Below are 12,547 nucleotides of genomic sequence, written 5' to 3'. Positions count from 1 at the left end.
TGCAAAGAATTGGATACAACTGAGTGACTGAACTCAACTGAACAGAGACAACATATTAAAAAGCAGAGACAGCACTTTGCTGACAAAAGTCCTTTTAGTCAAAGCTATGGTTTTTCCAGTAGTTATGTATGGACATGAGAGTTGGACCATAAAAAAGGCTGAGTGCCGAAGAATTGATGCTTTTGAACTGTGGTGCTGGAGAAGACTCTTAAGAGTACCTTGAACAGCAAGGAGGTCAAACCAGTCAATCCTAAAGGAAATCAACCCTGAATATTCATTGGAAGGACTGATGCTGAAGCTGAAGCTCCAATACTTTGGCCACCTGAAACGAAGAACTGACTCACCGGAAAAGACCCTGGTGCTGGGAAAGATTGAGGGCAGGAAGAGAAGTGAGTGACAGAGGATGAGATGGTTGGATGGCATCACTGACTCAACTGACATGAGTTTGAGCAAGCTCCAGGAGATGGTGAAGGACAGGGAAGCCTGGTGTGCTGCAGACCGTAGGACTGCAAAGAGTCAGACGTGACTTAGTGACTGAACAACAACAACCAAAGCTGAAAATTAGTACATATTCCATGGCCTAGTAATTCCCCCTCTAGGTGTATATGTGTTTGTCTCTCAGTCATGTCCAACTCTTTGTGACCCCCATGGACTGTAACCCGGGAGCCTCCTCTTTCCATGGGATTTGCCAGGCAAGATTACTGGAGTGGGTTGCTATTTCCTTCTCCAGGGGATTCTCCCAACCCATGGATCAAACCCCAGTCTCCCACATTGCAGGCAGATTCTTTACCATATGAGCCACCAGGAAAGCCCATAAAAACCTTGTATATTTGCGTAAAGAAAGATGTATAAGAGTGGTTTTCAACACTTTTTACAATAGAAAAAAAAATAGGAACAACCTCAAAGTCCAAAATAGGAGGATAGATAAATAAATTGTTCTTTCTTCATATAATGACTTCCTTGGTGGCTCAAATGGTAAAGAATCCTCCGGCAATGCAGGAGACCTGGGTTCAATCCCTGGATTGGAAAGATCCCCTGGCAAAGGATTTGGCAACCAACTCCAGTATTCTTGCCTGGAAGACCCCCATGGACAGAGGAGCCTGGTAGGCTACAGTCCATGGGGTGGCAAAGAGTTGCACATGACTGAGTGACTAAGCACAGCACATATCAATTCAGTTCAGTTAAGTTGTTCAGTCATGTCTGACTCTTTGCGACCCCATGAATTACAGCACGCCAGGCCTCCCTGTCCATCACCAACTACCAGAATTCACTCAAACTCATGTCCATCGAGTCGGTGAAGCCATCTAGCCATCTCATCCTCTGTCATCCCCTTCTCCTCCTGCCCCCAGTCCCTCCCAGCATCAGAGTCTTTTCCAATGAGTCAACTCTTCACATGAGGTGGCCAAAGTATTGGAGTTTCAGCTTTAGCATCATTGCTTCCAAAGAACACCCAGGACTGATCTCCTTTAGAATGGACTAGTTGGATCTCCTTGCAGTCCAAGGGACTCTCAAGAGTCTTCTCCAACACCACAGTTCAAAAGCATCAATTCTTTGGGGTTCAGCTTTCTTCACAGTCCAACTCTCACATCCATACATGACCACTGGAAAAACCAAAAGCCTTACCCAGACAGACCTTTTTTGGCAAAGTAATGTCTCTGCTTTTCAATATGCTATCTAGGTTGGTCATAACTTTCCTTCCAAGGAGTAAGCATCTTTTAATTTCATGGCTGCAATCACCATCTGCAGTGATTTTGGAGCCCCAAAAAATAAAGTCTGACACTGTTTCCACATCTATTTCCCATGAAGTGATGGGACCAGATGCCATGATCTTCGTTTTCTGAATGTTGAGCTTTAAGCCAAGTTTTTCACTCTCCTCTTTCAGTTCCATCAAGAGGCTTTTTAGTTCCTCTTCATTTTCTGCCATGAGGGTGGTATCATCTGCATATCTGAGGTTATTGATATTTCTCCCGGCAGTCTTGATTCCAGCTTGTGCTTCTTCCAGCCCCGCATTTCTCATGATGTACTCTGCATATAAGTTCAATAAGCAGGTTGACAATATACAGCCTTGACGTACTCCTTTTCCTATTTGGAACTAGTATGTTGTTCCATGTCCAGTTCCAACTGTTGCTTCCTGACCGGCATACAGGTTTCTCAAGAGGCAGGTCCGGTGATCTGCTATTCACATCTCTTTCAGAATTTTCCACAGTTTATTGTGATCCACACAGTCAAAGGCTTTGGCATAGTCAATAAAGCAGAAGTAGATGTTTTTCTGGAACTCTCTTCCTTTTCCCATGATCCAGCAGATGTTGGCAATTTGATCTCTGGTTCCTCTGCCTTTTCTCAAACCAGCTTGAACTTCTGGAAGTTCACGCTTCACATATTGCTGAAGCCTGGCTTGGAGAATTTTGAGCATTACTTTACTAGCGTGTGAGATGAGTGTAATTGTGCAGTAGTTTGAGCATTCTTTGGCATTGCCTTTCTTTGGGATTGGAATGAAAACTGACCTTTTCCAGTCCTGTGGCCACTGCTGAGTTTTCCAAATTTGCTGGCATATTGAGTGCAGTACTTTCACAGCATCATCTTTCAGGATTTGAAAGAGCTCAACTGGAATTCCATCAGCTCCGCTAGCTTTGTTCGTACTGATGCTTTCTAAGGCCCACTTGACTTCACATTCCAGGATATCTGGCTCTAGGTGAGTGATCACACCATCGTGATTATCTGGGTCGTGAAGATCTTTTTTGTACAGTTCTTCTGTGTATTCTTGCCACCTCTTCTTAATATGTTCTGTTTCTGTTAGGTCCATATTACTTCTGTCCTTTATCGAGCCCAGCTTTGCATGAAATATACTCTTGGTATCTCTAATTTTCTTGAAGAGATCTCTAGTCTTTCCCATTCTGTTCTTTTCCTCTATTTCTTTGCATTGATCGCTGAGGAAGGCTTTGTTATCTCTCCTTGCTATTTTTTGGAACTCTGCATTCAGATGCTTATATCTTTCCTTTTCTCCTTTGGTTTTCTCTTCTCTTCTCTTCTCTTCACAGCTATTTGTAAGGCCCCCTCCTCCAACAGCCATTTTGCTTTTTTGCATTTCTTTTCCATGGGTATGGTCTTGATCCCTGTCTCCTGTACAATGTCACGAACCTCCGTCCATAGTTCATCAGGCACTCTATCTATCAGATCTAGTCCCTTTATTTCTCACTTCCACTGTATAATCATAAGGGATTTGATTTAGGTCATACCTGAATGGTCTAGTGGTTTTCCCTACTTTCTTCAATTTAAGTCTGAATTTGGCAATAAGGGATTCATGATCTGAGCCACAGTCAGCTCCTGGTCTTGTTTTTGCTGACTGTATAGAGCTTCTCCATCTTTGGCTGCAAAGAACATATAATGGAACACAAAATTGCATTTACAATATGAATCAATTCAGAAAACATGCTGCATTAAAACACAAAATACAAGAGAAAATATTAAGTATCACATTATTTATATAAAGTTTGTGAAATGTATGCATTTTTTGTGAATACATATACATGTGAAATAATAGTATATAGATATGCGTAGAAATGGTGAATGCCAACTTCAGGATACCATTTACCTCTGTAGGAAAAGAAGTGAATAAAAGGGGCTTCAAATGCATATGTCATATTTTATTTTGTTTAAAGAACTAAGATTAAAACCTAAAAATCTAAAAGATTAAGAGGTAACCAGGCACACAAATGTTTATTATAGTTTTCTGTATACTTTCTCCCTGCTTGAAATGTTGCTAAAAAGAAAAAATAATAAATTTTGGAGATGGGAAAGTAGACCCAGTAAGGATCGTGGCTCTGAAGTCAAAGAGGCTAGTAGCTAGAAAAGGAAGAAGGGCCAAACTCCTAATGGAGCCACAAGTTTTGAAATGCTGGCAGGTTAAAGGCCAAGCCATGCCTTTTCATTTTTTATTATCCCCCTCCAGCTTGACAAATAATACTTGGCAAATAAGTAAGCATTCTATGACTTTTGCTGAATGGATGAATGGAGTTGACAGCCCAGAACTGCTTCCAAAGTAAGAGTTGGCATCCATAAGATATATAGTTGAACATTCCTTTTTAACAAGGTGGCTCAGAATTTCCTGAATAGATTACTCTGGGGACAATTGCTTCCCTCTCTAAAAAGCCATATCCTCTGACTAAATGGGGATTTCTGCCATGGTAGCTAGCACTGATTACAATTCAGCATCCTTTCTTGATTAAAACCCTAACATAATTAGATATCTAGATTTTTTTTTAAACAGTTTTATTGAAGTTTAATTTACAGCCTTAGAATTCAACTATTATAAAGGTATAATTCTATGATTTTTAATAAATTGAGTTGTACAACTATCATCACACTCCAGTTTTAGAATATTTCTATTATACCAAAAAATAACCTCATAGTGATCTGCAGTTAATCTCTCCTCCCACCCCTAGCCTCAGGCTACCACTGATTTTCCATCTGTTTCTATAAATTTGCCACTTCTGGACATTTCATTTAAATGGAATCCTATCATACCTAGTGTTTATATCTAGCTTAGCATAATGTTTTTGAGGTTCATCTATGTTGAAGCATGTTTCAGAATTATGTTTCTTTTTTACCAAATATTATTTGATTGTATGGATATTTGCTTATCCATTTATCATGTGATGAACATTTAGGTGGTTACCAGCTTTTGGCTAGTATGAAAAATGCTCCTGTGATAATTTGTATACATGGTTTTTTCATGTGAGTAGGAGTTTTCATTTCTCTCTTTTTTTAAACACTGATTCTGTTTTCTTTTCTTTTTTCTTTTTTTTTTTTTGGCCATGCCATGCAGCTTGTGAGATCTTAGTTCCCCTACTAGGGTTTGAACCTAGGGCCATGGCAGTGAAAGTGCCAAGTCCTAACCACTGGACCACCAGAAAGTTCCCTGTTTTCATTTCTTTGGGTAGATTCTTAGGAGTGGAATGCCTGAGTTGTATGGCAAATTTATCTTTTTAAGAAACTGTTCAACTGTTTTCCAAAGTAGCTGTTACCATTTTACTTTCCTTACAGCAATGTACAAAGGTTCTAGTTTTTCCACTTCCTTACTAACATTTGATATTCTCTGTCTTCATAATTATAACCATTCTAGTGGGTGTGAAGTAGTATCTCATTGTGGTTTTAATTTGCATTTCCCTGATGACTCATGGTGTTGAATGTATTTTCATGTGCCTGTTAGCATTTAACATGCCTTTTTTGGAGATTTTTTATTCAAGTCTTTTGCTCATTTTTAAAATTGAGTGTATTTTTATATTGAGAAGTAAGAACTCTTTATATATTCTAGGTAGAAGTCATTTATCAAATATATGATTTGCAAATATTTTCTCCCATTCCATAGCTTGTTGTTTTTCATTTTCTTAGTGATATTTTTAACTATCAACAGAGTATGTTTCTCTATTATTTAGGTTTTCTTTTTTATTAACATTTTGTAATCATTGTTATTAATTTTTATTTAATCTCATTATAGTCAGAAAGGGCTTCCCTTGGTGGCTCAGCTGGTAAAGAATCACCCTGCAATGCAGGAGACCTGGGTTCAATCCCTGGGTTGGGAAGATCCCCTGGAGATGGGAACAGCTACCCACTCTAGTATTCTGGCCTGGAGAATTCCATGGACTATATAGTTCAGTTCAGTTCAGTTGCTCAGTCGTGTCCGACTCTTTGTGACCCCATGGACTGCAGCACACCGGGCTCCCTGTCCACCACCAACTCCCAGAGTTTACTCAAACCCATGTCCATTGAGTCAGTGATGCCATCCAACCACCTCATCCTCTGTTGTCTCCTTCTCCTCCTGCCTTCAATCTTTTCCAGCATCGGGATCTTTTCCAATGAGTCAGCTCTTCACATCAGGTGGCCAAAGTATTGGAGTTTCAGCTTCAGCATCAGTCCTTCCAATGAATATTCAGGACTGATTTCCTTTAAGATGGATTGGTTGGATCTCCTTGCAGTCCAAGGGACTCTCAAGAGTCTTCTCCAACACCACAGTTCAAAAGGATCAATTCTTCGGCGCTCACCTTTCTTTATAGTCCAACTCTCACATCTATACATGGTTATTGGAAAAATCATAGCCTTGACTAGATGGACCTTTGTTGGCAAAGTAATGTTTCTGCTTTTTAATATGCTGTCTAGGTTGGTCATAACTTTTCTTCCAAGAAGCAAGCATCTTTTAATTTCATGGCTGCAATCACCATCTGCAGTGATTTTGGAGCCTAAAAAAATAAAGTTTGCCATGAAGTGATGAGACCGGATGCCATGATCTTAGTTCTTTGAATGTTGAGCTTTAAGCCAGCTTTTTCACTTTCCTCTTTCACTTTCATCAAGAGGCTCTTTAGCTCTTCACTTTCTGCAATAAGGGTGGTGTCATCTGTATATCTGAGGTTATTGATATTTCTCCTGGAAATCTTGATTCCAGCTTGTGTTTCATCCAGCCCAGCATTTCTCATGATGTACTCTGCATATAAGTTAAATAAGCAGGGTGACAATATACAGCCTTGACATTCTCCTTTTCCTATTTGGAACAGTCTGTTGTTCCATGTCCAGTTCTAATTGTTGCTTCCTCACCTCCATACAGATTTCTCAAGAGGTAGGTCAGGTGGTCTGGTATTCCCATCTCTTTCAGAATTTTTCACAGTTTGTTGTGATCCATACAGTCAAAGGCTTTGGCATTGTCAATAAAACAGAAATAGATGTTTTTCTGGAACTCTCTTAATTTTTTGATCATCCAATGGACGTTTGCAATTTGATCTCTGGTTCTGCCTTTTCTAAAACCAGCTTGAACACCTGGAAGTTCATGGTTCACGTACTGTTGAAGCCTTAGATAATTTTGAGCATTACTTTACTAGCGTGTGAGTTAAGTGCTATTGTGGGTAGTTTGAACATTCTTTGGCATTGCCTTTCTTTGGGATTGGAATGAAAACTGACCTTTTCCAGTTCTGTCACCACTGCTGAGTTTTCCAAATTTGTTGGCATATTGAGTGCCGTACTTTCACAGCATCAACTTTTAGGATTTGAAATAGCTCAACTGGAATTCCATCAGCTCCACTAGCTTTGTTCGTAGTGATGCTTCCTAAGGCCCACGTGACTTCACATTCCAGGCTGTCTAGCTCTAGGTGAGTGATCACATCAATGTGGTTATCTGGGTCATGAAGATCTTTTGTATAGTTCTTCTGTGTATTTCTGCTACCTCTTCTTAATTTCTGCTTCTGTTAGGTCCATACCATTTCTATCCTTTATTGAGCCCATCTCTGCATGAAATGTTCCCTTGGTATCTCTAATTTTCTTGAAGAGATCTCTAGTCTTTCTCGTTCTATTGTTTTCCTCTGTTTCTTTTCACTGATCACTGAGGAAGGCTTTCTTATCTCTCCTTGCTATTCTTTGGAACTCTGCATTCAAATGGATATAGCTTTCCTTTTCTCCTTTGCTCTGTATAGTTCGTGGACTATATAGTCTCCTTTGGACTCCTTTGGACTGTATAGTCCATGGGTTGCAAAGAGTTGGACACAACTGATTGCTTCTCACTCATGCACTCACTCATAGTCAGAAAACATCTTCTGTATGATTTCAGTCCTTTGGAAATCATGGTATTTGATGGTCTTCGTTAAGTTATGTATTCTTGCCAGTTTTCTATTTGTTCTACTGGTTACTTAGAGGAAAATGCTGAAGGCTTCAACTCTACCTGTGGATTTGCCCAAATCTTCTTTCAATTCCATCAATTATAACTTCTTTTATTTTGAAACTCTATTTTTAAGTACATACCACCTTTAGGATTGATTTGTCTTCTTAGTGTATTGACTCTTTTATTATTATATAAAAAAACCCTTATTCCTAGTCAAGTTTCCTTGCTTTGAAATCTATTTTGTTGGCTATTGATAAAGCTTCTCCAGCTTTCTTTTGACTATATTGGCATCATAAATCTTATTTCCATCTTTTACTTTTTACCTACCCACATCATTTTACTTAAAGTAAGTTTCTTACAGACAGTATATAGTTACATTTTGTTATTTTATTCAATCTGACAATTCTGTCTTTTAATGACTGCTTAGACTATTTACATATAGTATAATTATTGATATATTCAATTTTAGGTCTGCAGTTTTACTACTAATTTTCTTTTTGTGCCCACTTTTGTCCTGTTTTATCTCTCCTACCTTTTCTTTTTTTATTGTATTTTTTTAGGATTCCACTTTAATTAAATTCATTGGATGTTTGGTTACATTTCTTTATAGTCTTTTAGTAGTTATTCTAGGGATTAACATAACATATCCCTAATTTTTCACAATATTCTTAGAATTAATATTTACTACTTCAAGTAGACTGGAGAAACCTTACCATCATATACATCTCTACCCTTCCCACTTTATGATGTAGTTGTATATAATGCATTTACATGCACTGAAAACCCCACTCAACAATACTGTAATTTTTGCTTCCAACTATCATGTGTACTTTAACAAAGTTAAGGGGAGAAATGGAGAAGGCAATGGCGCCCCACTCCAGTACTCTTGCCTGGAAAATCCCATGGACGGAGGAGCCTAATAGGCTGCAGTCCATGGGGTCAAGAGTCGGACACAGCTGAGCGACTTCACTTTCACTTTTGACTTTCATGCATTGGAGAAGGAAATGGGAACCCACTCCAGCGTTCTTGCCTGGAGAATCCCAGGGACGGGGGAGCCTGGTGGGCTGCCGTCTATGGGGCCGCACAGAGTCAGACACTACTGAAGCGACTTAGCAGCAGCAGCAGCAGCAAGGGGAGAAAATACTCTACCAAGTTTATCCAGATTTACCATGTCTATCATTCTTTCTCCATTCCTGAAATTTCAAATTTTCATCTAGTATCATCTTCCTTACACCTAAAGAATGTCCTTTAGTATTTCTTTTCTTTCTTTTTAGCTCTACCTGTTTATTGCTACCAATCCATCTCCCTCCACCCCCACTCATGCCTGCAGGCTCAGCTGTGTAACCCCCATGGACTGCATCCCACCAGGCTCTTCTGTCCGTGGACTTTTCCAGGCAAGAATCCTGGAGCAGGTTGCCATTTTCTCCTCCTCCTTTAGCATTTCTTTTCAAGAAAGTCTGATGGCAGCAAATTTCAATTTTCTTTCACTAGTGAATTTCACCATTATTCCTAAAGGAAATTTCTATTGGATAAAGAATTTTAGATTGATAGTTCTTTCCTTTCAGCACAGTAAAATCTTTGTTTCAGCAACTTCTGGCCTCCATAGCTTTTGATAAGAAATCTGAAGTAATTCAAATCATTGTTTTCCTATATGTAATTCATTGTGGTTTTTTTTTTTTAAGAATTATTATTATTTTTTGACTGCACTGAGTCTTTGTTGCTGTGTGTGGGATTTCTCTTTCAGGAGGGAGGGCCTGTATGCTCATGGCCGATTCTTGTTGGTTTATGGCACGGGCCATCAAAAAAATCTGTTATAGTAAAAGTCATTTAATTTTAAAATTTCCTCGTAATAACTGCTTTAGCTGAATACTACAAATTTTACATGATGTATCATCATTATCAAGTTTGAAGTTTTCTATTCATTATAATTTTTATTTTGATCCATGTTAATTAAACATGTTGTTTAATTTCCAAATACTTGGAAATCTTCCAGATGCTTTTTGTTTGATTCTATTTTAGTTAAATTATAGTCAAGGAACATAGTCTATATCATTACTACTTTTTATTTATTTGTACCTTTCTTTATTTATTGTGCCTTATTCTATGGCTCATTTGTGATGAATGAGTGGTCCATGTGCACGTGGAAAGAATGTATTCTGCAGTTGTTCAATGCAGTGTTCTATAAATGTGAAAAGATTGAGTTTGTTGACAGTATTGTTCAAATATCTTATTTTTGCTGATTTTCTATTTGTTTTGTTCATTCTTGAGAGAGGAATGTTAATCTCCAAATATAATTAAGAAACTTAATTTTTTCTTTTGGTTCTACCGGTATTTTTGTATGTGTATGTTGAAGCTGTTATTAATTGCACACACATTGTGATTATATGTCTTCTTGATGAAGTGACCTTTTTTTAAAATTAACTTAATTTTGGCTGCGCTGGGTCTTCACTGCTGTGCACTAGCTTTCTTTAGTTGTGGTGAGCAGGAGCTACCCTTCTTTGTGGTGTGCAGGCTTCTCACTGCAGCGTACGGGCTTCTCACCGTGGTCACTCCTCTTGTTGTGGAGCGCAGGCTCTAGGTGCACGGGATTCAGGAGCTGCAGCATGCGGGCTCAGTACTTGTAACTCACAGGCTCCAGAGCGTGGGCTCAGGAGATGTGGCACGTGGGCTTAGTTGGTCTGTGGCAAGTGGAATCTTCCTGGACCAGGGGTTGAACCTGTGTCCCCTGCATTGGCAGGCAGATTCTTATCAACTGTGCCACCAGGGAAGTCTACTGATACTATTACCATTATAAAATACAACTTTTATCTCTGGTAATCTCCCCCTGAAGTCTATTGTTTGATATTAACATAGATATTTCAGTTTTCATAAGAATAAAGAATCCGCCTGCCAATTAGGAGATGCAAGGGAAACAGTTTCCATCCCTAGGTTGGGAAGATCCCCTGGAGTAGGAAGTGGCAACTGGTTCCAGTATTCTTGCCTGGAAAAATTCATGAATTAGGGAGCTTGGAGGGCTACAGCTCCTGGGGTCACAAAGAGTCAGACATGACTGAGCAGCTAGCTCTAGATAACTATATAACTAAATTTTCATAAGATTAGTCTTTGCATGGGATATATGTTTCTGTCATACTTTTAATCTCTCTGGGTCATTTATTTAATGGGAATCTCTTAGATGGCATAAGTTTGTTCTTGCTTTTTAAACTCTAGTTTGACAACCTCTGTTATTTAATTAGAATATTTTATCATTTACATTTAATGTAAGTTTAGCTATGGCTTGTTTTAAACCCATCATCTTGCTATGTTTTCTATTTCTTCTTTATGTTCTTTGTTTTTGTCCTCCTCCATCCTTGCCTTTTCTGGATTATTATTTATTAGTGTTTTCCAGTATTCAACTGTATCTCTATTATTTGATTATTAGCTATACATATTCTTTATCTTCTATTGTTAATGGTTCCTCTAGAATGTAGTGTTCATCTTTGACTCATTATACTCTACCTTCAAATAATACAAATTCACATATAATTTAAAAAATTGTAATAGTTTATTTTCACTCCCCTCTATCCTTTCTGCTCCTGTTCACATCCATTTTACGTCTACATGCATCATAAACCCTGCAGTACATTGTTATTTTGTTTCTTCAAACAACTATTTTTTAAAAAATTAAAAAATAAGGAAAATAGTCTTTTACATTTACTCATATATTTACCATTTCTAGTACTCTTTATTTTTTAGACCTTTAGTCCTTTAGTATAAGGACTACCACCTGACATCATTTCTTTCGGCCTCAGTTCAGTTCAGTCGCTCAGTCGTGTCCGACTCTTTGCGACCCCATGAATCACAGCACGCCAGGCCTCCCTGTCCATCACTAACTACTGGAGTTCACTCAAACTCATGTCCATCGAGTTGGTGATGCCATCCAACCATCTCATCCTCTGTTGTCCCCTTCTCCTCCTGCCCCCAGTCCCTCCCAGCATCAGAGTCTTTTCCAAGGAGTCAACGCTTTGCATGAGGTGGCCAGAGTATTGGAGTTTCAGCTTTAGCATCATTGCTTCCAGTCAACACCTAGAACTGATCTCCTTTAGAATGGACTGGTTGGATCTCCTTGCAGTCCAAGGGACTCTCAAGAGTCTTCTCCAACACCACAGTTCAAAAGCATCAATTCTTTGGGGTTCAGCTTTCTTCACAGTCCAACTCTCACATCCATACATGACCACTGGAAAAACCAAAAGCCTTGACTAGATGGAGCTTTGTGGGCAAAGTAATGTCTCTGCTTTTCAATATGCTATCTAGGTTGGTCATAACTTTCCTACCAAGGAGCAAGCGTCTTTTAATTTCATGGCTGCAATCACCATCTGCAGTGATTTTGGAGCCCAGAAAAATAAAGTCTGACACTGTTTCCACTGTTTCCCCATCTATTTCCCATGAAGTGATGGGACCAGATGCCATGATCTTCGTGTTCTGAATGTTGAGCTTTAAGCCAAGTTTTTCACTCTCCTCTTTCAGTTCCATCAAGAGGCTTTTTAGTTCCTCTTCATTTTCTGCCATAAGGGTGGTATCATCTGCATATCTGAGGTTATTGATATTTCTCCCGGCAATCTTGATTACAGCTTGTGCTTCTTCCAGCCCAGCGTTTCTCATGATGTACTCTGCATATAAGTTAAATAAGCAGGGTGACAATATATAGCCTTGACGTACTCCTTTCCTATTTGGAACCAGTCTGTTGTTCCATGTCTAGTTCTAACTGTTGCTTCCTGACCGGCATATAGGTTTCTCAAGAGGCAGGTCAGGTGGTCTGGTATTCCCATCTCTTTCAGAGTTTTCCACAGTTTGTTGTGATCCACACAGTCAAAGGCTTTGGCATAGTCAATAAAGCAGAAGTAGATGTTTTTCTGGAACTCTCTTCCT

At 39.0% G+C, this 12,547-nt stretch overlaps 1 non-coding gene across 1 annotated transcript; it reads right to left on the bottom strand.

The window, feature by feature from the left end:
- Nucleotides 1–4,840: 4,840 nt before the first annotated feature.
- On the bottom strand, nucleotides 4,841–4,911 carry TRNAE-UUC (transfer RNA glutamic acid (anticodon UUC)). Its single transcript has one exon. It is a non-coding gene; the product is annotated as a tRNA-Glu (tRNA).
- Between the last annotated feature and the right edge of the window lie 7,636 nt (nucleotides 4,912–12,547).

Source organism: Bos javanicus, chromosome 1 (genome assembly GCF_032452875.1).
Source record: "Bos javanicus breed banteng chromosome 1, ARS-OSU_banteng_1.0, whole genome shotgun sequence".
NCBI lineage: Eukaryota > Metazoa > Chordata > Mammalia > Artiodactyla > Bovidae > Bos > Bos javanicus.
Note: the sequence above shows the minus strand (reverse complement) of the source record. Positions and strands in the feature narration are given on the sequence as shown.